At 47.9% G+C, this 24,167-nt stretch overlaps 1 protein-coding gene across 1 annotated transcript in view; it reads left to right on the top strand.

Moving 5' to 3' along the window:
* The first annotated feature begins 5,908 nt into the window (after window positions 1-5,908).
* Window positions 5,909-24,167, top strand: part of SORBS1 (sorbin and SH3 domain containing 1) — a 224,269-nt gene continuing 206,010 nt past the window's right edge. Inside the window, exon 1 of the mRNA XM_029932268.1 lies at window positions 5,909-5,995. The gene's annotated coding sequence lies outside the window, so the exon portion shown is untranslated. The remainder of the gene's footprint in view (window positions 5,996-24,167) is intronic.

Raw genomic sequence — 24,167 nt, 5'->3', positions numbered from 1 at the left:
GGTGCTAAGATCCCTGGGTTGGTGGTGCAGTGACTAGAGGTGGTCACTAAATCGCTGTTCACAAAAGTGGGCGAAGGTAACCGAGGATTAGTAGTCAGGTTAGATAGGGAAGGCAAGTTTGGGGCCAGAACAGACTTGCTGAGGTAACGGAGAAGGGGCCGATACCTGATAGGCACGCCGGCCATCTTCCCTCCTGCCCTTTCCCCGCACAGCTTTCCGCATCTCCTCTGATAAATGCTGACAAAGAGTTATTAACCTTCCCAGGGCACCCATGTGACTCCATTTGGCCCTGTGTAATGAGTTCCTGCAGTGAACTCTTCCAGTCACCTCTGACAAGCTTCCAGCAGCTGCCGGAATGTCAGTTATCCCCTTAACACCATTGTTGTGGATTTTTTAACCTTGTTAAGGTTATGATAGTTTAGTGAGGCTAGTTGCCCTATTTCCGAAGTTGTATATATATTTTTTGTGCCTCAGGGCATTCCGTGATGTCTTTCCCTCCACTTGTAATCTCTCTCACTTTCTTTTGCTCTTCCATGCCACCTTATTTTTCTTCCTCCCTTCTTATTCCTCCTTCCTGGCTTTCTCTCTTTCATTCTCAGAGAAATGTCTAAGAGTTGGCAGCTGGTTCTACCAACCCTAAAAAACGCTTTCCTCAGATAAACCCGTCATTAACTAAATTACTTCAGAGTAGTAAGACTTCTAACGTAAACCCAGAGTATTCTACTCAATGAATCCCCTGCCCGGTCAGATGACTCCCTCCTCCTGCGCTTCTCCAAACCTCCTGACCTAGTGCACGGCCTTCCATTAATTCAGTGATAATGGATGGAAGTGTGATTCTGTACTTGTGGTTTCTCTCAAAGGTCCACCCAGGTCAACATTTTAAGTGTCTTATTTTGACTAATAGCATAAAACAATCTCAAAACCAAGCCTTATGCACTTGGTCAAATACAAATGTACAGAATTGGGATTCTATTAAACACACGTTTTCACTGAAGCAACAACGCCAGATTTGTTGGAGCAAGTGGTTTTAGACTGGTAAACTGAGGCCTGTCTCGACACTCTTGGGGTTACTGTTCACACTCATCTCAGCCCTGCTTCTCCAGTCCAGTGATCCCCACAGCTCCTCCTGTTTCTACCTGGTCCTGTAGGCTTTTCCTGACCAACCTCCACCCAGCTCATCAAACTTCCCTAACGTAGTATCTGCCAGTGCTGACCACAGAGAATATGGAACTCTTGGGTCTGGCATTCCACAATCTTTCAAGTCAGTTCTGTGCCCTGAGGCATGAAAGGATAGATTCACTTTTCTCAGTCATTGATCAGGAGGAAACAAGAAAATCTATTCTTTAAGAAAGTTTTACTCTTTTCACTACCTTCTTCACTTTCTTGAAGATGTTACCAAAAAAATTGGGTACAGGGGCACCTGGGTGGCTCAGCTGGTCAGGCTTCTAACTCTTGATTTCAGCTCAGGTCATGATCTCACGGTTTGTGAGTTCGAGCCCTGCATTGGGCTCTATATTGACCATGTGTAACCTGCTTGGAGTTCTCTCTTTCCCCTCTCTCTCTGCCTTTCCGCCTGCTCACATGTGCTCTCTCTCTCTCTCTCTCTCTCTCTCTCTCTCAGAATAAATAAATAAACATTAAAAGAAAAGAAAGAAAGAAATTAGGTACAAATGGTCACCAGGTCTTTAATGATGTATCAGCTGAACTCTTTGGTACATAATCCCTTCCCTCATCGCATTTTGTTCTCCCCCTCCTGGCATTCTCCAGCTGATACGTCTGAAAATGATGATGGTCCCCCTTTTGTGTAATGGGGAAACAAGTTAAAAACCAAAACATTTTAGGACAGCATCTTTCACAACTTAACTTCCTAATAATATTAGTAAAATTATCCACTTACCGGGTGCTTTATATGCATGCTTTCATCTACAGCTCACAAGTAACCCTTGGACGACTGTGTTTCCCTCGCGTTGCAGATGAGGGACCAAGAGCTTACATGAGAGTTCCGTATTAGGTGTGGGGGCCAGGACTCTGTCCACAGGCTCAGCCACCACGTGCACTGCCATCCCTAGGTCATGTTGTTTATCTCCCTCTCCTCCCGTCGGCGTGACTCTAAAGATGGAGGAAAGCTGACAACTCTGGGCTATCTGCGGAATCCTTCCCCTCACCCCCAGTTCCTCACACGTACAGCCTACACGGGGGGCGCTTCCTACAGCACGTTAGTGATCGACTCTCCTGCCTGATATTTTTATTTCTTTCCAGCAGTGGGAGGACTGCTGAGAATAATCTGATGCACATGAAGAGAAAACGAGGAGTTACTAATAAGATTAAATTAAGTTTAAGCACATTTTTAACAGTGTGTAAAAGCACAGTGCTAAGTGTCGTTAGAGATGAGCAGACACAAGCCAGGACCTCATGGAATTTACAATCTGGTGGGTAGAGAGGATGAGGAATAGGACTCTACACATATGTACCAGTTCTTGCCAAATATGGTAAATTCCATGACAAAGGAAGAAGTGAAGCGCTGGAGGGCTGGAAGGCGGGAGTGCTCCCACTTCTCTGGGAACCAGGAATGAGTGTATGACGTAAGAGATGCGATGGAAAATGGAAAGCCCTGAGCTTTCCTCCAGGCTCAGTCACTGATACACAGAGAAGGCCTGGCTGTTTCTCCCTGCCCAGGACAGGCCCCGGAACCTACAAGGCCCAGTACGAAATGAAAATGTGAGGCCCCTTGTTAGAAACTGAAGAGAGTGGGACCCTTCTCAACACAGGTCATGCCCCCAGCCTTCCCTGTACCTCCGGCCTGGGCCTCTGCTTCCTCAGGGGTTACTTTTGGGAGGTTGGGAGCAAGGTCTTGCCAGCCCAGCACAGGGCCCGTGACTCAGAGAAATCAGTGAACCAGAGGTAAGAATGAATTGACACACTTATGTCTGCTGATTTCTTGGATGGCTTTCAGTGTTTACATGTTATTAGATCATGACTCTGAACACTTCTTGGAGGAGACATTTGAGATGAGTCTTGAAAGATAGTAGGATTTTACCTTCTCTCTGTTCCCCCTCTTCTCTTCCCTCTTGTTCTTCCACTATTTTTCCATTTGTCTCATAAACAAAAAGACTGGAGGGGCATCTGGGTGGCTCAGTCGGTTAAGCTTCCAACTTTGACTCAGGTCATGGTCTTGCGGTTCGTGAGTTCGAGCCCCATGCAGGGAGGTCTCTGTGCTGTCAGTGCAGAGCCTGGAGCCTGCTTTGGATCTGTGTCTTCCTCTCTCTCTGCCCCTCCCCCACTTGTGCTCTGTCTCTCTCTCTTTCTCTCTCTCTCTCAAAAATAAACTTACACACATATGCACACACACGCACACACACGCACACACACAGACTGGAACCAGCAGAGTTCAATATCTGAGGGAAGACTCGAAGGCTTAGACCACAAGATTCCTCAAGGCACTTTCCCACTTATAGGGATGGCCTTGCCTATGGATAAAATTTCCACAGGTAGACTCTGGCTTTTCATTTTTAAATTATTTTATTGTGTTTTATTTCTTTAGAAAGAAAGCACATGTGCATGAGCAGGGAGGGGCAGAGGGGGAGAGAATCTTTTTGTTTTGTTTTTGTTTTTGTTTTTTTTTTTACAGAGAGTGAACACAAGTGGTAGAGGGAGAGACCAAATCTTAAGTAGCCTCCACACCAAGAGTGGAGCCTGACAGGAGGCTCAATCTCATGACCCTGAGATCATGACCTGAGCTGAAATCAATAGTTGAGCCCTTAACCAACGGAACCACCTGGGCACCTCTTGTTTTATTTTAATTAAACAAGTCAGTAGATGTTTATGAAGGAAAAAAAAATCAGAAAAATATAGATGAGCAAAAAAAACCCCCCACAAAACCTACTTGTAATCCCATAAGAAATGTTTCTAATGGGATTACAGTATTAAAGTAGTTTTCAACCCAGGGCGCCTGGGTGGTTCAGTTGGTTAAGCATCCGACTTTCGCTCAGGTCATGATCTCATGGTTCATGAATTCAAGCCTGGTGTCGGGCGCTGTGCTTGCAGCTCAGAGCCTGGAGCCGGCTTTGGATTCTGTGTCTCTCTCTCTCTCTGTCCCTCCCCTGCTCATGCTCTGTCTGTCTCTCAAAAATAAATAAAATTTAAAAAAATTAAAAATCTTTTCAAATTACTTTTCTGTTCAGTCAAGTATTATATACATCTTCATGCGTCAGTGTCTCTGTACTTTTTCATTTTTCATGGCTGCATGGTATTCTGTCATATGGTTATACTGTAACTCTCTCCTGGGGTTGTTGTGTGGTGTGAGTTAATGCACCTAAAACTTCTCAAGTACAGAATAGTGCATGGCAGACTAGATGCGCTTGATTAAAAGTCATTTTATTACTTTACAGGCCCAGACGGAACTATCTTGCCTAGATCATGGGGTAAGCTATTGTAGAGCCTGGGCAGCCTGGCTTGTAGTCTAGTCTTCTTTGCAAAGCAGCAGGATGAGGTGAAAGTGGAAGGAGACATGGGTTGGGAGCTCCCCAGATTGAGTAGTTTCCTGGGTGTCGTGTCTTCTCAGTTGTACAGTAAGATCCTAGGTGGCTAGGAGTGTTCTAATGTTTTTCTTCTTTACACAGGACAGCCAGTGCTCAGCAAAAACTCGTCACTGTTCCTTGACATCTAAGAGCCTTAGCAGATGTGTTTCCCATCAGCCCGTGCAGTCATTAAGGCCTGTCTTTACCTCACCACACACAGCTTGTTAGCTGGGAACGTGCTTTGGCTGAAGATTCTTGTCAAGGGCGGCTGACAAAAGTTAGTTTTGTTCAGCCCAAAGGGTGACTGTTCTACCTTTAGGGATGTCACAGAGTTGTCGGCAGCTAGGCATGGCTGCTTGCTGGCCCTGAGACCTTGGGCAGGCAGCTCCCTCTCTCTGATTCCTTTTCTGTAGCACTGGGAGGGGGGGAGGTTCTGGGGAAGTCAGGATGGCAGGGCCAGGGGTTAGCTCTGAACCCAATCTAACAAAATACCCTTCTCTTCACTTGCACATTGCTCTGTTTTATTCTGTTCACTCTGTTTCACATTGCAGAGGATTTTATTTTTTCACTTGGAAAAAAATAAAAAATTTATTTTTTCACTTCATGAGGGGAAGCTTCACTGTCCCAACACATGCCTGTCATGGAGCTCCTAAATGTGCATGAATGAAATCTCAGAGCGTGGGTTCAAATTCTGAGTGCAATGCTTTCTGTGAAATCCTTGAGCAAGCCACTTAAATGTCAAGTTTTCCCACTTGTAAAAATAGGGATTAGTGACAGTTAAAAGACTCTGTGAATCAAATGAGAAAATATCCAGGACGCATTAAGCACACGGGCTGATACAGAGTATAATTATGATGGTAGCAAACATTCATGTAGCACGAAGGCCAGACACTGCTCTAAATGCTGGCGTGTTAACTATGTTAATCTTCACTACATCCTACTGTTATATCATTTTACAGATGAGCAAACTGAGCACAGAGGTTAAGCAACATATGCACTCAAGACATGTTAGCTGTTATTTTTATGCCCTAGGTTCCTTCCCAGCTCCTGGCAGGCGAGCCCTCTGAAGGACCAGGACCTCTGAGGCCTCGGGCCCAGCGAGCGGCCGCCCAGGACTGAAAGGGTTACTGGGACCGCGCGCGCCTAGTTGCCGAAGATCCGCGGGCCCGCGCTCCCGGCTCACAATGCCGTGGGGCGGGGCGGCGGGGTGCTTCTACCACTCCTATTGGGGTACACGCCCCTTCCTGTCACGGCCGGGCCGAGCCCCGCCCCCTTGCCCCGCCCCCCGCCCGGGCGCTGCCGGAGTGGACGGTTCCAGACGCATGCTAATGAGGGGGCGGCCGCCTCAGCCCATTGGCGGGCCGCGAAGTGTCGGTGAAGTCAGCGGCGAGTCCCAGAAAAACAGAGCGGGGCCAACTGCAGCGTGTAGTGCGAGTGGGGCAGGACGCGCGCCGCCCGCCCGCCCGGAGACCCACAAGGTAAGCCCGCGCCAGACGCCCGCTTACCCGCCCGCACTCGCCCTACTGCCGCGGCGGCGCCGGGGGCGTGCGGCGGCCCGGCCCCCGCGGGCGGCGCCTTTGTTCCGCGTTAGGAGGAGGCGCGTTTAAAGGGCCAGCTGTTAGAAGGACTTGGGGGACGCCCTCCCCCAGAGCATCCCCCGTGGCCACGGGGAAAACCGTGGTACCCCTCGGCCGAACCTTCCTTCCTTCCTGCTGGGTGGATCCCCAGTCTCTCAAGGAAAGTTCCCCAGGGTGCGGGGCTTCCCGGGATTCAGGTTTTGTTTTTTTGTGGGTGGGGGTACGTGCGATCATGGCCTCTGCTAGGAGAGAACGTCCGCTTGCCTCAGGCTGGCTGCAATATGGGTGGGTGGAGGAGACATCAAAGCCCGGGTGGGTTTGCGCTGTAAAGTGAAACTACCGAGGAAGGGCCCCTCTGCAGCAGCCAGAGGAAGAAGGAGGGAGCGAGCGGCACGATGGAGGCATCGCAGGTGTGTTCATTTATCAGCATCCCCCAAGAGGAGAGGGCGGCGGGAGGGGCCGCTAGGACGATCCGTCTGGCCTAGGACCCGCCTGAATGAGCGGGTACGTGTGTGGGTCTGGGAGAACCGTGCGTGCCCGTCCGCCCATGCTCCTTCATTCCCCAGAGTGACTGGCAGCATCTTGCTAGGCTGCTCATCACCGACATGGACGGAAAGCCGACTCCTTTCTCCGAATTCCCCGGGCATCCCCGGCTCCCACCTGGCTGCTTTCCGATGTGGCTTCCTTGATACGCGGCAGCGCCATTCAAGATAGAGGGAGAAAGAGGCTTGAAGTCATTATGTACCTTTCATGGGGGAATGTGCTATCGAATTCTGCATCCCCGTGCATCCGCTGTCGTAAGATGGCTTTGAAATTCACCAGTGCATGCTTTCTTCAGGCAGACAGAATTTATTACGCTATTACATTGCTACATAAAAGCAGAAGGGATCCCACTGAGCGTAGCTCCTTTTATCCAGACCCTGGGTTTTCCCAGCATGTTCTGGCTGAGTCTTCGGATTTTTGTTTTAAACTGAGCGCTGGGGATGCTCCTGTTGTCACAGGGCCGACCTGCTGAAATTGCCAGAATTGATTTCACCGTCAATAGGAGGGAGGTTCATTTAGCATCAACATGGAACCTATCTAGCAGTCAGGCCTCTGACATCACCCCCCCCCGCCCACTTTTCTTCTCATAAGTGAAGGCCAGGGATGGCTTGTCTATCTCCATTCTTCTTGGTTTTCAAGCTCCTCGGTATTTCAATTATGTGTTTTTGATTGGAAAGGTAGCTTGGTGGTTGATTGAGGAGAAGGGGGTGGATTAAAAGTGGGGTGGGCAGCAGATGGGGACAGCAGCCTCAATGACAGAAAGCACATGCTGGACATTTGGAGACTCCAGATCTGCAACCCTGAGACACAGGTGAGCTAGATGGCTGTCTACCCACCAGAGGGTGTGTGTGTGTGTGTGTGTGTGTGTGTGTGTGTGTGTATGTTGGCTTGAGGGAGGGGTGGAGGAAGAGGATGCTGCCAGCAGTTTTTCTGCCCCACCCTCTTGATGCTGCCTGAAATAGCTCCTTGCCAGCCAGGCTCTGCTGTCCCAGGCTCTTGGCCTAAGGGGATGGCAGGGAAGGGTGGGTCTGTTGATACCTTTGCTCAGGGCACTGGTAGAGTGGGCGGTTGCGAAAGGGGTAGTTGTCCTGGCTTTGCAGAGAGCTCATTTCTCAGCTGGAGGGCCCTGAGTTGAACTGTCACTGGTGACTTCCCAGCAGGGAATTAGCAACTGAAAAGAAAGGCTTTCAATCCTTTAGGGCCAACAGAGGGAAGGATATTGTCATCTTCCCTTCTACCCCCACCCCCTGTTGGCCCCATCCTCCTCTGACCTACCTGCTCTCTTTCATTCTAGTTGGAGAGTTTTTGTGAACTTTTCTGAAGGTATTGGGAATAATGGGGGGTGAGGTAGGAGGTCTGGGAAAGGACGAGCAGATGCTTCTTACTGGCAGAACAAAGGGCTGCTCAGCTCTCCTCTCTTCTCTCCCTAAAATAAAGTTGAATATAGATAGCAGAGTCTGGGGTTTTCTTTGCAGAGAATGAATGGGCAGAGTTCTGGAAAGAAGGCTTTTATTAGGTAGTGTTGGTAATGGCCATTCAAACTTAGCTCTGGACCCTTCCTTGGACATGGACATAGATTTGCTGTAGAGGGCACTCACTGGTAATTTAGGATTTAATCTGTCTCTGTAAAAAGGTCCCAAAAACGTTTGATGGAGAAGCTCTGGGTCAGAGGCAGGACCGCTGGCTTTGATCCTGGCCACCATCCTCCTTTGGGCTTTGGGCTGGTGGCTTCCACTCTCTGGGCCTGTGTCCTTGTTGGAAGAAAGTGGAAGCTTTAGAGCAGACCATTTCCAGGGGCTCCTGACAGCATTACTGTTCTTAGATTCACAAGTGCTGTTTGTGAGGGCATTTTAAGATTCTATTCTGTTTGCTAAATTGATGTTAAACTCACAGTATTGCTCAATGGCGTGAAAGAAGCATTCCAGGACTTAGGCTTCTGATGGCTTCAGACTCGCCTTTTCCTTGATTTGTAAGATCATTATGTGTATGCAAATAATTCGAAGCTAGAATGGCCCTGAGTGAGAGGCACCCACCCTCTGAGTGGGTGTTTGGTTGGGAAGACTTGAATTGGCAGAATGCTAAGGAAGGGGAATTTCTAGAATTTGTTCTCTCTTCCTGTGAGTGTTTCACTCGAGGTTATATATTTATGGTTATACAGGTGAATGTTCAGGTATTTAGAGCATGGGCTTTGGAAGAAAACTCTGTGATTGCCAGATTTCATCCCCCTCACTGAGGAATTTGAGGGATTGGGAACGTTTGGTGATTTGTCCAAAGTCTTACAGGTAGCAAGATGCAAAGCTGGGGCAGGCGCCCAGGTGGGTAAATTCTAGGTCCTGTGTTCTAGATTTATCTCTTGAACTCCCTCCTCCACTGAGGTTCTAAAATGGGACAGCCAAAAGTAAGGAGGAAATAGGGGCTGAAGAAGGGAGAGGTTGGAGGCAGGTCAGGTGGGGAAGAGGAAAACAGACCCCAAGCTTGGAGGAGGGAGGGATGATGCTGGAAGGGGGTCTCTGCCAGCTGTGAAACAGCAGAGTCCTGTAGCCCCTGGAGCAAAGTAAGTAAGCAGAGGCTCTGCTTAGACAGGGGTGGGAGTGGATGGACCGAGAGGCCCGCCCAGGGTTGGGGTCTCTCCGGTTGACCCTCAGACTGCAGGGTGTGGTAGAGGCTGCTTTGTTTCCGGCCAGCTGAGGACTTTGAAGCCACTGGGGCAGGTAGGACTTGAACATGTGGGAAGTCAGGTGTGCTGGTGGTGATGCCAGAGAATGCTGAGGCAGGACCTGCTTCTGCTGAAGTCCCGGTTCTTTTTTTTTTTACATGCAAAACTAAAAGTTTCCTGTGGAATTTCTTTTCAACTCAAGCAGCATTATCTCCTCTGACTTTCATCACTGTTTTGTTTTATGAGATAGCGTTTCATGTACTCCCTTTTCAGAGGGCAAACTTGGAGATGGCTGATTCACTGAACTGTAGCTCACGTGAGGGGAGCTTCTGGCCTGGAATGGAGTTAAGCCTCAGAATGTTGCAGTGAGCAATTAATTAAAGAGCCGGGAACAGTGCTTAACCGGCTCCGTGGCCCTCCAAAAGCGAGGATGAAGGGTGATAATAGCCCGAGCCAACAGCTGGCCTGTATGGTGTAGTTTACTTTGGCCGGTTCCTCAGGCCTAGGAAGTGTCTCAGTGGATCCTTGAGTTGTTCCCTCTTTTGGTGATTGGTTAGGGGTGTGTGTGTGTGTCGTTGGTGTGTGTGTGTCTTTGTCGCCCCATTCTGCCTTCCCCACATCTTCCTCCTCTATACCGTTCTTTCTCTCTCTTCCCCCATTCTTTCTTTACTGTCAATAATGTAGCTTTGTGGTGTATTTTAATGTATTTACTGTTATTAAAATTTAGTCTTCTCTGTTCTTAATTTAAAATCAGTTGAGTTCATTTTTTTGGATGTGTGGGTATGTGTTTTACACACAGAACGAACGAAGCAAATCCAATTAAATTGCTTTTTACTTCTTTCTGTGTGGCCTTCCACTGATTTCTGCCTCCCCCTTACCCCCACCCCCTTTTTTTCTGTGGTCAGTAGTGGCTCTTCATAGAAAAAAAAATCCCCAGCTAACTGTCACATGGCTGGCTCTTATTGTTTTTATAACAAAAACAATGACAACAATAGAAAAAGTTTCCACCCTGTATTGTGGACACCAGGGACACCCTCTCCCAGGAGATGTGCCCTGTTTCTTGACTTCCTTCCATGGAAAGAGTGTCTGCAGTGTATTCTCCAACAGGGGCCTGTCCTCTAAAGGTTGGGGTGCGGATGATGAAGCTGGGGGCTCTTGTCTGTGATTCTGGTAATGCTGAGAGTCGGGGAGGTGGGTGGGCTTATGGCCAAGAGAGTACATCTAAGAATTCAGTGTGATGGTTTTTCCTTGTTTCCCTCAGCTGAGCTACCCCAACAGTCAGTGGCAGGGCCTGCACCTCTTTGGAAAAGAATGAGATGCTTCTCAACCTTCTGATTCATCTTGGTAGGGACCCAAAGGAGTGTAGGCACCCACTGACAGGTTGTGGGTATGAAGTCCCACGTGCTTTGATGGATGCATGCTGTACTGCTTTAAAATTGTCTTCTGACTCAGATTAATTACAGAGAAGATGGAATTTAGTGCTCAGTGGTCAGCAGGTAGGTTAGTGTCTAAAGCCGGCCTTGCAAGCAAGAAGTTGCCTTGAAATCTCTAGTTAATGTGTTAAAAATTCACATGAGTTTTGTATTCTACTCTGTAATATGTCTGTGCTGGTTTTAGTATAAAAGTATTTGAAATGCTTTACTGTTGAGTACAACTGATGGTCCAGGAAAATGCTGTTTTTCTTGGGCCTTCACGTGTCCATGCCCACTATATTTTTATTATTTTAAGTTTATTTATTTATTTTGGGGGAGAGAGAGAGGCAGAGAAAAGAGAATCCCAAGCAGGCTCCATGTTCAGCACTGAGCCTGACATGGGGCTCAGTCTCAACTGTGAGACCCGGAGCGGAGCTGATAGGAAGAGTCAGATGCTTAACCGACTGAGCTTCCCAGGCACCCGCTTCCCGCACACTTTATTATGCAGAGCAGGTCCCTTAGGCCGGCTGAAAAGGCAGCCGCGGGGCAGGCATCGCACTTGTTGAGAGCTGCCCACCCCCTGCCCCCCAGCCCTACCCGCTGGTTCTGCCAGGTGCACTGGTTGTCCCCGGCATTCAGACCTCATCCATGTCCCCAAAGACCAGGTTCTCTCTCACACCTGGACTTGTTCCCTCACCAGAAGGCCTGTTTCCCCCTTTGCCTGACTGACTCCTTCTCCTTTCAGACTCCTCACATCTGAAAGGTGTTTTTCTTCCTGTGTTCAGCAGTAGCTGGTTCCTGTCTCTCTGTTCTACCAGATTGTGAGATCTGGCAAGAAAGAATCTGTGTTTCATCTCTTTTTAAATTCAATTTTATTTCACATCAAAGTCACATATATATTCATACATATATATAGTTTTAAAAGTCAAGTAACACTGCAAGGCTTAATCCTCATTCCAGGATTACTCCTCAGAGCCAGTCACTGAATGTGATTTTCTATTGCTGCAGTAACAAATTGCCACCAACATAGTGGCTTGAAGTAAAATATATTCACGTTATGGTGGTATAGATTAGGAGTCTGAAGAGGTTCTCACTGGGCTAAAATAAAGGTGGTAACAGAGCTGCATTCTCTTCTGGGAAGAATCTGTTTCCTTGCTGTGTCTTCCAGCTTCTAGAAGGTGCCTGCATTTCTTGGCTCCTGGCCCCTTCTCTGCCCTCAGAGCCAGCGGTGGCTGGTTGAGTGCTTTTCCCTTTGTATCCCTGGGAGCACCTCTCCTAGCCCCATCTTCCTCTGCCTCCCTCATTCCTCCCTCTTTCACTTTTAAGGACACTTGTGATTACTTGGGCACACCTGCATGATCTAGGGTACTCTCCCTACTTTAAATTCGCTTAGGGCAACCGTAATTCCCTTCGCAACCTGGATTCCCCTTTGCCACGAACATGTTTATAGGGTCGGGGATTAGGGTATAGACATCTTCACTTTTGAGGGGCTATTATTCTGTCTACCACAGTCCCTTCCACCCGTTTTAGCTACTTCTCCTGATATTGCTATTATATTTGTAAGTTCCTACTTACAGGGGTGTTTCCTGATTGTTTGGTTTGGATGTTATTCCTTGATGTCATACCACAGATTAGAGGGGCCCTTCTTCCCTGCTTCTCCCCTCCTGTCCCTTCCCCACGTACATCCTTTCATCTGGTTTTCCTGATATGGTTACATCACAGTTTTGGGTCACATTGATACTTAATGCTTAAGTTATTTTGGCTATGTAAATAGTGTTCATGGCAGAGCCATATAGTTGCCTATAATGATATTTCCTTTCTTGTAAATCTTTTTTTTGGTGTTGATAATTGCCTTCTTTTTTTCTACTTAGTTTTCTGTGTATATATTACTAATTATCAAAGTCTCTGACAGCATTTCAAAGCATCTATTATTTTTATAACATATGTTCCTTTTTATTTTATTACAATTTTTTTCCCCTTGGAGACCTCCCTCCCAGAGGCCTCCATATCTCTCCTCTTTTCTGGGTTGACTTCTAGGCCTGTGATCTGACTCATTCTGGGGATCTCTTTGCCTTGTCCTGGGCAGGATCCCGTGTGTCCTCTTTCTTGTTTTATTCCTCTAGGAGATTCTAAGAGAGGGTCTGTGGAAGTTGATGACGTCACACTTGCATGTTTGAAATATCCTTATTCTGTATTTACGCTCGATTGGTGATTTGATTTGTCTAGAATGAACTTTAAGTTGAAAGCCATTGTCCCTTAGAGTTTTGAAAGCATTGCCCCACTGTCTTAACGGCAAGAATTCAGATGCCATTCTGATTCTTTTTGAAAATTTTTTATGTCTTTTTTAAAATTTATTTTTGAGAGACAGAGAGAGTGCGATCAGGGGAGGGTCAGAGAGAAAGGGAGGCACAGAATCTGTAGCAGGCTCCAGGCTCCAAGCTAGCAGTCAGCACAGAGCCTGATGCGGGGCTCGAACCCACGAACCGTGAGATCATGCCCTGAGCTGAAGCCGGACGCTCAACTGACTGAGCCACCCGGGTGCCCCGATTCTTAATCACTTAAGGGTAACCTGCTTTTTTCTCACTGAAAGTTTTGCTATATTGTAAATTTGTTGTGCTGGGTCCTTGGTGTGCTGTTTTGATCTGAAGACTCACATTCTTCAGTCCTGGGAGATTTTCTTATATTTTTCTTTGATAATTTCCTTTCTTCTTTTGTCTTTGGAACTCTTCTATTAGTTGGATATTGGATGTCCTAGGTTGAGTTTATGATTTTTAAATTTTTTATTTCCTGTTTTTCATTTTATTTTTTACTTTTTTAAAGTTTATTTATTTATTTTGAGAGAGACAGAGCATGTATGTGCATGCACGTGGTAGGAGGAAGGGCAGAGGGGAAGAGAGAGAGAGAGAGAGAGAGGGAGAGAGAGAGAGAGAGAGAGAGAGAGAATCCCAAGCAGGCTCCATGCACAGCAGGGAGCCCTACATGGGGCTCCATCGCACAAAATATGAGATCATGACCTGAAGTGACATCAAGAGCTAGATGCTTAACCAACTGAGCCACCCAGGTGCCCCTGTTATACTTTTTGAGAGACATCTTCAGCTTTATCCTTAACCCTTTTGAATTTTTAAATTTTGTTTTCATGGTTATGCATGAAACACACTTTCGTGTTTACTTTCTAGAACTCCCTTGTTCTCTGGTGCTTTTTTTTTTTTTTAAGTAGCGTATTGTTCTTGTTTCACAGGTGCAATAAATTCACTTATGTTAGGCTTTTTGTGTTTTGAGTTTGTTTTGTTTTTCTGTTGTTTCCTGCTTTGTCTTTGTTTCCTCCAAGCCCCTTTTCCTTCTTGTTTTGGTTACTGAATTTCCCATTGGAGCCTTCACTGTCCATTTATATTTTAAGAGTGAACACCAAAATGCTGATTTGGCATCTGTGTGACAAGGAAGGGGGCTTAACTTCCTTGTAGGGTTCCAGAAGAGAGTCTGCTTTTTTCCTGCTAGTGATACCTAAATGTCAGTGCCTGTAGATCTTTTCCATGGGGATGTTGGGGTTTCCTGGAGAAAAATGTTGCCTGGGGGTGTAACAGCCTGGTTGTCCTGCATTCTGGGAGCCTTGGTGGCAAAGGAGACTGGGTGCCCTGTTTGGTATGCAGACTTTCACTCTCTCTGTCCTTTTCTGAAGGTTGCCCCCTTCTCTGGCTTCTCTGTCAGCCATGTCCCTCCCTTAGCTGTGTCTGAATCAGAGTCTGTCTTGTAGTTTGCCTAAACAGTGAGTCTCTACCATCTTTTTCCTGAGGGTGGGAAGTCAGACTGAGCAGATTGCAGGAGGGGAGACCCTGGGCTGTAATTGCTCCTTGAACAAACTTTTAGCAGACTCTCTTTTTAGCCTCTCTCCCCTCCCCTCTCAGTCCTTGGTACCTCCAATTCCTGAGGCTTCTCCTGTTTCTGTGGCATTAGTTCCCTCTTGTTTAGTGGTTTCTCCCCTGCTGGCACTTAGCGGAGCAGACACCTGAATCAGCTCCTGCATGGTGGTCAGCTCTCTGTCTTCTGGAATTCTGTTGACATGGCTTGTCTTCCATTGTCTCCTTTCCATTAAAAATCAAATTTTTCTAGTGGGGTTCTGGGATAAATATGGGTGTTTAACCCTCTGATTTGACCAGAAGTTTCAGCTCTTTATCCAAGCCCTGAAACGGGTGCCTGATATGTCATATATCCCCCCAAAATGTTTGTTAACTGATTGAATGCATGTTTCTAAGATGGTATATATATACAGTTAGTCATGAGATTTCAAGATATCCAAACATACAATCTTACAAAGATAAATCTGTTGTTTATTCTGAGATCGATGTAGTAACAGGCAGCAGATCCTGCCATTCTCTCTGTGCCGTGTAGGGTAGGGAGCACTGTGAGACAGCATTGTAGGCTATTGGGCTAGAGCATGACAAGGCTCAGACGCTGTCTCTAGCCCCATCACTAATGACCTGAGTCACCTTTAGAAGTCACTTAACCTGTCTGGGTCTCGGTTTCCCCAGCCTTAAAATGAGCTATTGGTCAAGATTTGATCCCATTCACCACACTGAATACCTGCTTTGTCAAGGCCTGGTGCTAAGACCCTTCCAGGTATGCCTTTTAAGGCAGCCAGGTCAGTATTTTGTATGCGCATCTGTTATGACATTTGTCACAGAGGATTGACGGTTTGGCTTGTATGTCTTTATTCTGATTATAGTTCAGTGCCTTGCACAGTCAGTACTCTGCAAACTTGACCTCTCACTCTTTGTAGACAGAGCTCCTTGTGAGGGCCACATTGTAGTCTTCTTTGTATCTGACATGGTCCTTGGTACATAGCAGGTGTATGGTACACGTTAGGCTTTTCCACTTAGTATAAAGCAGACGTGATAACCGCTACACTATGGAACCACCAGCCAGTGCACGTCAGGACATAAGAAAACGTGAGTTGTTCTGCCAGAATTCCCAGACCCTGCTTGGAGAATGAGGCCTCACTTTTTGAGTGTCCAGCTGCACACTCCTTGACTCACTTACGGAGCTGGGGGCTCAGATGTCAAATGCGATGATGGTAGATTCAGCAGCGGTAGCTGTTCGCTACCGCAGCGTTGACACTAGAGGATTGTTTCCTCCAGGTAGTTCACAGGCATGTATTTGTTTAATCGGCCTCATACTTTACGAGTTAAGATCAGATCCATCTTAACTAAGAAAGTGAATTACAGACATAATCCTGTGTTTGTAGTGTTCACAAATGCTTAAGTGCTTTTTCATCATTTATTTTGCTTTCCCTAAACCTGTGAGCTAATGTGCCAGGACTAGTAAGCTGAAATTTCAGGGAGATAAATTTGGCTTCGTAGAAGCACTTTCTATCATGAGAGCCATTCCTTGCTGCGCGCTGCATCTGGGAGGCCCTGAGCTCCTCGTCAAGCCAAGGTTAGATGCCCATTGACCAGGGAACCTGGAAGGTCAATCCCTGGGCAGGAGGTGAAGTCATATCAGGGCACCTAAAAAGGCCTTTGCTTTTGATTTTATTCAGCAAAGACTCACTGAGCACAAGCTATAGACGGGGGTCTGTGTGCTGGGCTCTGGGGTACAGCGGTGGCCAGAGAGAACGAGCAGCTGCCATCCTCAAGTTTATAGACTACAGCTGAGCTTTCCAGTGCCATAGCCACTAGCCATATATGGCTACCTATGTTTAAATTAATTAAAATACAGTTTAAAATTCAGTTTCTTGGGGCGCCTGGCTGGCTCAGTCAGTAGAGTATGCAACTCTTGATCTCAGGATTGTGAGTTCAGGCCCCATGCTGGGTGCAGAGATTACTTAAAAATTTAAAAAAAATTTTTTTTAAATAAAAGAAAATGGAGTTTCTCATTCACAGTAGCCCCATTTTCAGTGCTCAGTAGACACACAGCACTAGTGGCCACCTTGTGGACAGCACAGATACGGTGTGTCCCTTCACCTCCGGAAATTCTCTTACGCAGCCTGCGCAGGCCTGCAGAGCTAACATTCTGTGTTTCTAGACCAGGCATCTGTGATTAGCCTTGTTTCACAGTTGGGGCAGCTGATGCACAGAAAAGTCGTTTGCTTAAGGTCGTGTAGCGGGATGGGCCTGAGCCGGGAACAGATCTCTCCTCTCGGAGCTTGGCTCTTCTTGCTCGGAAGAGAGGTGGGGAGCAGAGTGACAGTGTGGTCTGGAGGCGGGGAGTGGAGTGACAGTGTGGTCTCTGCGCTCGGCTGCCTGAGCTCACAATCCTGGCTATGCTGCTTCCCAGAGCAAGTTACTGATCTGAGCCTCAGGTGTTGTGCCTGTAAAATGGAGAAAGTAATAGTACCTACCTCATGGGGCTGTGGGTGATCCAATAGTGCCAGGCTTTAGATCTGTGCCTGACACGTGGTAATGATGTTGAGAATGAGAAGAGGGACCAAGTTATTGGTGGAGTGCTGGAGTCAAGGAGGCATTTTACTTTTTTAAAAATTTATTTTATTTTTTTATCATCATGTTTAATGTTTACTTATTTTTGAGAGAGAGTACACACATGTGAGCTGGAGGGGGGCAGGGAGAGAGGGGAAACAGGATTCGAAGCAGACTCTGTACTGACAGTTGCTAGCCCGATGTGGGACTCGATCTCACGAACCACGAGATCATGACCTGAGCTGAAGTTGGACGCTCCACCGACTGAGCCACCCAGGCGCCCCTCAGAGAGACATTTTCAAACAGGAGACTGAAAAGTGGAAAAAGAATGTTGGCAGGCTGGGCTGTGTTTGCAGAGCTAACTGACCACCTGGAGAGCGACGCGGAACTGAATGTTTCTAAGCCATGCCCTGCTCCAGGCAGGAGAGCTGATATAAAAATGCCAGCATGTTCATGAAGTCCTCTGAGTCCCAGTATTCGTTGCTGCTTTTGAACAAGGATCCCTTTAATGTCCCTCTCCTCCTGGTCTGCTTCTACCCACAGCCCTTTCTCCTGTCCCCAAACATTCCTTCTCCCCCTACTGTATTTCACAACCTTGGAGGGGTGGAGTCACAGACATTTGCCATCATCCCCATGGAGCAGGGGGATGTGCCAGAGGCATGTCGAGGAGAGAAGGGACAGCTCCTGGGTAATTTGGCAGTTGGATCCTGGCTTTTCTTTGAGGTTTCTGTCGCTTAGTGATTTGCTCACTCTTTCAAGCAGGTCCATCTGGTGTGGCATGGTGCGGCTCCAAGTGCCCTGTTTTGCTGAATGAGGAGAAAGAGAGCTCTGATGTTAGCCCCAGGGCCGGGAGGGAGCCCCATTTCATAGGTGAATCCCTGCTTGCCCATGGAACCTTAAGCGCTTTAATAGCCATGGACTCCTTTCATCCTTTGAACAAGTATTGGTGAACATGTAGGCATGGCCCCTACCCGCCTTGTCTGTGGGGGTAGGGGGTGGGGGAAAGGGTTCCTCCTTAACATTGAGAGCTCAGGGCCCTTGTCTTCCCCAGCATGTATTCGGCAGTTCGTTTCAGGTTTTGAAGTAGGAAGGTTTTAGCGTGACAGAGTGCATGGGGATGGGGGTAGTGACTGTACTCTAGACGCGCATATCCGATGTGGCATCTCACTTCACCCAAGTGAGGCACTGAGGCACATTGGGCAGGTAGTAGAGCAAGGCCCGTGACAGGCCTGGAGTCAAGGGTCCAGTGAGGGTGGATCCAGGACTGACCTGTGTGCAGATTGTTCCTGGCAATCTGGATTCTCAGCGTGGCATAAACATGCTGCCTGAGGACCGGTGATCAGGAGTATTGAGTAATGATGCCTTCACCAGTAACTGGCTCTGCTGGTCTCCTTCTCATTTGTGCCTTGGCTTTCCACCATTCATGGAGGATATTCTAGCTCCAAGCAGCTGTGACAGGAACGGGTGCTTAGAAGATCCCGGAATTGCCTGTGTGTCGATGCGCAAACTCATTACTCATTTATATAATGCCCTATGCATCGATTATTAACATCAGCCTGTAGACCGGCCTTGGAATTTGGTTTCCCAGTGTCAAGGGTCACTAGGATGTATCTTTTGAAATCCAAACAGTTTCTCTTATTGCCTGGAATTTGTGTGGAGCCTGGCAGCTGTGCCTGTGAGCTGTTTCCTAGGCTGACGTGTAAATAGATCATTCGTTTGCAGATTGCTCTTCTCCATTTAGAGTTTGTCTTTAGTGGGGGCAGAGCCAGTGTCGGTGGCTGCTTCCTGTGAGTGCAGAATGATGGTCAGGGGTTGTAGCTATTTATGCTGAATCGAGGGGGGGTAACAATGTAAACATTTTCATGTTATGTTGATGTTTGGGAGTCTTTCCCAGGCTGCTGTAACATATACACTGCTGCCTCTTCTGTGCTTGTGCCTCTCTTTATAGACGGTGCGCACAGAGGCCTGGAGATAGGAGAGGACCCCGCAGCCAGCGGGGAGGTGAGACAGGCTGGAACTGGAGCTGAGAGATCTGTCACTGCCCCAGTGGCCCTGGGCAGTTGGCTTGAGAGCAGGCCAGGGATCTGGATGGAGAAACCAAGGCAAAAGTAGGCACTGGGCTGGTTTAAGCAGGACAAAATGAATAGAGTCTCCCGAGAAAAAACTCCCAACCAGGGATGGAAAATAAGAGTAGCTAGAGAAAGCCGGGACTCTCTAGGGCCAAGGCCTAAGCAGGGTTGGATGGTGGCTGCTGACAGGTTGCCAGGCCTGCAAGCCTGGGCCAAGACAGTCTCAGGCCTTTTAAGATGGTTTTGTGTTGGCTTTGCGGGGCCTGTATGTTGGATATGGTGCGTTAGTGAGCCAGTACTGGCAGGTGTGAGGGGGCGAGGCCCCCCAGGAACTGGGAAGTGTTAGTCATGCCTGAGCACTGATAGAAGATACGGCTCCTCTTCAGGACAGCTGCAGCAGGAGGAGGCCCGCAGCCCGCCAGCCTACGTTACAATCTACGCTCTTGGCTTTGTCTTGAATTATTAAGGTCGTGGGCTATTTCAACACCCACCTGAAGCATCATTGTGAATAATTTTCCCTTCCTGGGGTCAAAGGAGCTCCAATAGAGAAGGGGTTTTGTGGCTGTGGTTCCGGACTCCCCAGGTCCTAGGGCTTTGGGGCTCCCCGGAAGAGGTGGGGGACCCAACTTCTGGCAGGACTGACTAGGAGGCCTACGTCCCCTACCTGCTTGGCCCAGAGGCTGCGCAGTATTGGGACTGAGCAACCCCTTCAGAGATTGGTCCCTCCAGGGAAATACACCTAGGGTGGCTGGCCGGGAAATCTGGAGGTTACCCTTGATGGCAGGGTGTGCACGTCCTTGGGCTGTCTTGCAGATTGATATTTCTTCTGGGTGTGCCTTTCCATTGTAGCAAGAAAGAAACAGTGCTGTTAGAAGATGTAAAATATTTAACACTCTCTTTAAAAAATTAAACTGCCTAGGAGTCTTTGATTGGTGGTACCCATGGCAACGAGAGCGCCTTCCTAGGGCTTTTGGGCTCCTCAGAAGAGGTGGGGGACCCAACTTCTGGCAGGACTGACTAGGAGGCCTACATCCCCTACCTGCTTGGCCCAGAGGCTGCGCAGTATTGGGACTGAGCAACCCCTTCAGAGATTGGTCTGTTTTGATAAGTAGGGAGGAGTTATGGGGAGAGCTCACCATTTTTTGGGGGGCTCATTCATTTTGTTTTATTGGCCTGTTAGTCCCTGGCTCTTATGCTTCTCCATCTAGCTTTTGAACTTCTGCCTATGCGGTTTTCTTGGCCTGGAGTGTTCTTTCCTCCCTTTGCCTAGGTAGCTTTGGTCACCCTCAGATGTCACCTCCAGGAGCATGTCGCTGGGGAAGCCTTCTGCAATCCTCTGGAGCAGGTTAAAACTTCCTGTTGGGGGCTCTCATGATTCAGTGGTTCTGGACAGAACATTCTTCACAGCATTTGTCGCGGCAGTTTTGTTACACTTGTTTGGAAAATCATTGTTTTCTGCCCACCCCAGCAGTCTGTAGGACCTGTGATGACAGTGGCCAGGGCTGTTTCTCGTTCACATTCTGTCCCGAGTGCCCAGGATGTGCCTGGCCCACAGAAGGGGCTCACTCTCCGAGTGTCCATCAATTCATTTACTAAGTTTTGGGTTCTGTAGCAGATTCTGGGAATGCAAAGAGAATAAAACACCCCTGCTGTCCTCACATTGGTCCTAATCTAGAGCAGTGGGTGGGCTCTCAAGAGATCGATTGAGTGGCAGGAAGAAAACATCAGTTGCAATTCTATTTAGTCTTTAATTCAAACATAGGAAAGATGTAGCCTTCCAATTTATAGTAGTACAGATTTTATAATTAACTTATAAGTAAATATGCTCAAAGCTATTTTACTGACAGGAAGGTGTGATCAAAAAGCTTGGTGGCCACTGGTCTGAAGGGAGAGGTAGACACATGAAAGCGTTTTTGTGTCCAGGTGTGATAAACTCTAAGTCAGGGCAAGTACCAGCTGTAGTGGAGGCCACCTTGGAGGTGGGGGTAGCTGGAAGAGAAGAGCATTCCTGATGAAAGGCAGGGGCACCAGCACATGCAGAGGGTGGCATGAGAAGGCTTAGAGCATTGGAGGAGGTCAGTACTTTAATAAGGTGAGGGTATAGGTGGGCGGCGGGCATGCTAGATGCTCCTGCTGGTTTGGGGAGGGACTGAGGATTGGGAATACCAAGATGGAGGAGACAGGGCCCCGGCAGGGTGGACTTGGGGAGAGAATTGTGCACACGGGCCCTAAGGGAAGACAGTGCAATGAGAGCCTGGATTTAGAAGAAGGTAGATATTTGGGTCAGGGGGATCAGGCTGGTCATGTTTTCAAAGTCCACTGTGCCCAAGCACGCAGCCCCCTCCTCATGGCAGAAGGGCAGGGGAGAGGGCTGGCGACTGACTTCAGCCCCTTTCAAAGCCCTTCTCAGGGTTAGGTTCTTCATCTCCTCCTACCCAGTGAGATTTTTTATCTTAATGTGATTCAGATACCCCCATGGGCTATATTTTCTGAGTTACAAAATTGTATATAAACAGAAAAATGGCATATGGTATATATAAGTATGCATACTTGACGTGTTTACTTACCTATGTAATCATACACACTCCTTTCTTTTTCTTTTTCTGAAGTCCCAGAGCTTGAAGTAATTATGTAATTAGAATCCACACAGAATGTGGTTAGATAAGGTGTAATTAAAGAGGAAAACCTAATTTTGGAAGAATGATAAGAGGTCATTTGATTCAGTCTGGGCCCAAATCCAATCTTGGAAGAACAGTAAGAGGTCACTTGGATGTACAAAGCTTGGGGCCACCCAGGAGCCCAGACTGGCCTGAGAATTGGGCAGATTTTGTTTCGTTCAGTTCACTGTGAAAGCTATTCATTGAGCATCTTCTTGGTATAGGATGTTATTGGAGGCCCAGCCTTGGGTAAGGAAAAGAAGGTCGGGATCTAGGGAGGACATGGGGGAGGCAAGGAGATTGGCTGGAGAACAACCAGGAGGTCCTAAGGTAGGTAGAGAGATGAAGACTTCTTTGGGGGAGGGGCAGTGGGGAGGTTGGGGAAGGATTCAGAGAGCAGGTGGCCTTTAAGATGTGCTTGAAGGGTAAGAGGGGTTTAAAGAGCAAGGACAAGGACTCTCTGGCATATTAGAGTCACTCAGATACTATTTGTGGAATGAATGCCAGGCTGAGGTTGGAGGTGGAAGGAACATGGCCAAGTCGGTGAGTGGCCATTTGCAGTTTGGTGATGAGGTAAAGCTCATACAGCTCAGGCAGTAAAGCGACAACCTGAGGCCAGGAGGACACCAGGCTTAGGCCTTTAACTGCACTGTGGTTACTATGTGCAGGTAGGCTATGGAGGTCTGAGGAGGTGTCCTCATGGATGGGCCTTAGACAGAGCCTGGAAGGGCCAATAGGATAGGGGGAAGGGGAGGAGGGAAGGCTTGCTAAAGAACGGAGTGACATGAGCAAAGGTCTAGGGAGGGAGCCAGGAGATCATCCAGGAGAGAGAGGAGGAGTGTATAAGGGAGCAGGGCAAAAGCAGGTGGGCTGGAGTGGGTGAACTAAGTTCCCATGTGTGTAGGGTCTGAGAGCTTTGATCCAGTGGGACTAAGGAGCAGGCTGTTGGACAGGAGAGTGGCATGGAAAAGGCATGTTGAAGGAAGAGGAATCCGGCTCTGGTGTGTAGAATGGGCTTCTGGGGAGTTCAGCCTAGGCTCCTTGTCATGAGGTGATTGGGACCAGGCAGTGAGCCTGGGAGGGTGGGGCAGTCGGCAGGCCCTTAGCACATAGGGCTACTAGTTTTGGTAATAAGAGGATGAGAGAAATAGGGCAGGGGAGGAGGCAGAGGTGACTGCAAGCTCCCCAACCTGGGAGAGTCATGGTACCTAAGACAGGAGGGGGCGCAGCTGGTGGGAAGGAGGGTATGGGCAGAGGCCCGGTATGCCCAGAGCCCAGAGAGCCATGTTCTATCTAACCCAGCCCTGCCTCTGAGCTGGCCAAGACCTTGGACCAATTCTTCCATCCGCTAAGCTCCAGTCCTTGGTCAGTAGGCGTTTCTGCATTATGATTCAAGCTCATCAGAGTCTGTGGAGTCATCACAGTCTTAAGGCTTGGGCAAAGGGAAGATCTGGGATGGAGATTTGTAAGGTCCTCTGATGGAGGGGAGAGAAGAAATCACATAATCTTCTTCCTTGTTTTCCTGGAGTGAGTGGGCAGAGAGCAATAGGGAGAGACTCTTGGTGACCAAGTTGGATGAGGAGTTGCGGGAGAGAGGATGCTGTCCCGACTCATCCTGCCCATCTCAGGGTGGTCATGAGACTCTGTCAGAAAGAGTGTGTAAACTCTAAGCCTACACAGATGTTGCGGTCAGTGATCCATTCTGGGGTGGAACAGGGGAGGGGCTAATCGTCCTGAACTTGCAGAAAGGAAATTCTCAGGGCAGGGAACTTCTCCTTCTCCCCTCCCCAAGCCAATCTTTGGGAAACTTATGGCCTTGGACCTTTAGAAACAGAGTCCATGCAGAGAAGGCTTCCTGGCAGAGGAGAACTTGAACAGAGCCCTGGGAAAAGGAGAGAAGGAAGGACTTTCCAGAAGAGGGGAATGACATGGAGTTATACTATACAATTTAAAATCGAGTCCAGAAGGGAAAGGATATATGTTTTGGATACCTAGTATTTATATCAGCTCTGCATGCACTGCTTTCCTGATGTTTGTCTTATGATCTTTATACCATTTCTACCTCTATTATTATCCCATTTTACAGATAAGGCAACAGTATTAAAGAGATAAACTACTTTGCTCAAACCTCAGTGGCAGTTTTACTCAGATCTTACTCCATTGGCAACAAATACCTGCTTCTGTAAATACTATATTCTGCTGACTCTTGGGGGAACATAGGTAGGGAAAAAGAGAATGATTTGTCTTTGTGACCATTATTCCTAGTTAAGCACATACTTAAAATGTGAATCCAGTTGCCGTCCATGCACAGCCTTCTGATATGGTA

Source organism: Suricata suricatta, chromosome 2 (assembly GCF_006229205.1).
Source record: "Suricata suricatta isolate VVHF042 chromosome 2, meerkat_22Aug2017_6uvM2_HiC, whole genome shotgun sequence".
Classification (NCBI taxonomy): Eukaryota; Metazoa; Chordata; class Mammalia; order Carnivora; family Herpestidae; genus Suricata; species Suricata suricatta.
This window is presented reverse-complemented; position numbering and strand designations above follow the sequence as displayed.